The sequence below is a fragment of the Argentina silus genome (genome assembly GCF_951799395.1).
Source record: "Argentina silus genome assembly, chromosome: 17".
NCBI classification, from domain to species: Eukaryota; Metazoa; Chordata; class Actinopteri; order Argentiniformes; family Argentinidae; genus Argentina; species Argentina silus.
This window is the reverse complement of record NC_139671.1, coordinates 1,279,269-1,281,768: the sequence shown is the minus strand read 5'-3', so window position 1 is coordinate 1,281,768 and position 2,500 is coordinate 1,279,269. Positions and strand designations below refer to the sequence as shown.

At 55.0% G+C, this 2,500-nt stretch overlaps 1 protein-coding gene across 1 annotated transcript in view; it reads left to right on the top strand.

Annotated features, from left to right (window-relative positions):
* The window catches only part of clvs2 (clavesin 2), a gene marked incomplete at both ends in the record, with an annotated part of 20,489 nt that overhangs the window by 13,950 nt on the left and 4,039 nt on the right, over nucleotides 1-2,500 (top strand). The window lies entirely within an intron of this gene.

Genomic DNA, 2,500 nt, shown 5'->3' with positions numbered 1-2,500 from the left:
ATTCTCCCCCTCCCCCTGCCTCCTCCTCCCTCTCCCCCCCTGCCTCCCCCCTCCCCCTTCCCCCTGCCTCCCCCCTTGCCCACACGTCTGTTTGATACCATTCCTCATTCCATCCCATGCATGACAATGAGCCCGTCCTCCGATGTCAACCTCCGCCAGCCTCCCCTGGTGTACAGAGACAGAGGCCTGGCCGCTGTGTGTCCTGTATCCTGTATTGTGTCTAGTGTGTCCTGTATCCTGTATTGTGTCTAGTGTTTCATGTATAATGCAGACGGTGCCTTTATCCCAGTCAGAGGGGAGGGAGAACATTGGGGGGGAGGGGGGGCCCCATAGCTCTCTGGGAGATTTGGCCATTGTAGAGCAGCACTGTCCTCTTGCCCTCTATCCTCTGTCTCCCTCCCCCGGGCTCCCCTCTCCCCCTGTCTCCCCTCTCCCTCTGTCTCCCTCTCCCCCTGACTCCCCGTCTGTCCTCTCCCTCTGTCTGTCCTCTCCCCCTGTCTCCCCTATCCCCCTGTCTCCCCTCTCCCCCTGTCTCCCCTATCCCCCTGTCTCCCCTTCTGTCCTCTCCCTCTGTCTCCCCTATCCCCCTGTCTCCCCCACCTGTCGCCCCTCTCCTCCCATCTTCCCTCTCCCCCTGTCTCCCTGCCCCCCCCTCCCCGTCTCCCTCTCCCCCTGTCTCCCTATCCCCCTGCCCCCCCCTCCCCTCTCTCCCCCCCTCTCCCCGTCTCCCTCTCCCCCTGCCCCCCCTCCCCTCTCTCCCCCCCCCTCCCCGTCTCCCTCTCCCCCCTGCTCCTTGCCTTTCATATCAGAGCAGCGTTCCGTAGTGAGGGTTAGCAGATAGAAGTGTCTATGAATAGAGAGAGACATGACTCTTCTTCCTCCTCCATGTCACAGAGGCTTTCTGTTCTACGTTCTATACAGTATATCTCTATCTATCTAGAACCGTTGGTGCCGACCGGGCCGGGCCCCAGCTGTCTATCAGATCTGGTGCCACGCAGCCTGGCAGGACCCACGAGTCTGGCCGCGCCGTCAGCCAATGGCATGGTGGCGTTACTGGTGACAGATGCTGGCGGCGTGGTCAGGCGACACCAACCCCCCGGTCGTCCCAACATCGCTGTGGCGATAAAAGGGCTGTGAAGGGGTCACCGTGGCGATTGCTGTCGTCCCTGGTGATGAAGGCTGTTCGTTCTTCAAACGCAGCCTTGAAGCCCAGTGCTGTCATCTTCATCAGAGCAGGGGCAGCGCTAACACATGCTAGCTAGCTCCGCTGAGGGGTAGTGTTCTTCCCTGTGGCAGAGCAGGGCAGCGCTAACACATGCTAGCTAGCTCCGCTGAGGGGGTGAGAGGCCAACTGAACAAACACCAAACTCAAACATTCTGATCCTTGTGATCACAGCATCTCTGTACTCATGTATCAGAGTGAGCTAAGGAGCTATCTGGGTCGGGGGAAACACTGTACTTTAAATCACTCTGCGTAATAACACTGTAATTACACAGTAGCAACATAGTATTAGCATGCCGCTACATCGTACTTTAGCGATTCCACCGTAATTGCATAGAAACGGGGTTGAGAAGGTATCTTCTGATGCCAACTGTTTGACAACTCAACTACACCTGAAGGACTTTTCTCAGTGACACCTAAACTTGTTTGATGCAGACAATTAGAAGCTCCCCTCCTCCCCCCCCCCCTCCCCCCTGCTCCCCCTCCTCCCCCCTGCTCCCTGTGATATGAGTTGATTGGGATGTGATGAGAGGAGAGCCTCCCGCTGTGTTGAGGGGCAGAGAGCTGCCATCCTTAATGGAGTCATCTCAGCGTGGGGTCTCCGCGCTCCGAGGCCGACACCCGGCCCGACAGTCACGTCGGTGATATTAAAGATTCGACGTCTGATGAATATGGATTAAAAACCGAGACAGGTTTGGAACGTGACAGACGCCGCCGTTAACCGTCAGCCTATTAGTTTATTAAAAGACGATAGGTAACTCTGAGAGGATCCTGAAGTCTTATTGTGTCGCGGGGGAGGAGATGGGGGACTGAATTACCAGGAAACTGAGCTACTTCTGAGCTAGTCAACATTGTGTAAAGGGATACAGCCTTCAGTAGCATTCAGTAGCGCTTGATAGCATTCGGTAGCATTCTGTAGCATACGATAGCATTCTGTAGCATACGATAGCATTCAGTAGCATCCAGTAGCATTCCATAGCATTCCATAGCATTCGATAGCATTCAGTAGCATTCAACAGCATTTGATAGCATTCAGTAGCGTTCAATAGTGTTCGGTAGCGTTCAGTACAATTCGATAGCATTCAGTAGCATTCGATCAGTAGCGTTCAATAGTGTTCGGTCGCATTCGGTTGCATTCAGTCACATTCAGTAAGTGTGATTTATCAGGGTTTCGAACCCAGGTCACCTGTGCTCCACAAGACTGTGGTAGCCCACTGAGCTCAAGTCACACAGGTTTTAACCCTCATTGTGATGCTCCTCTCCATCGAGCCCCACGTT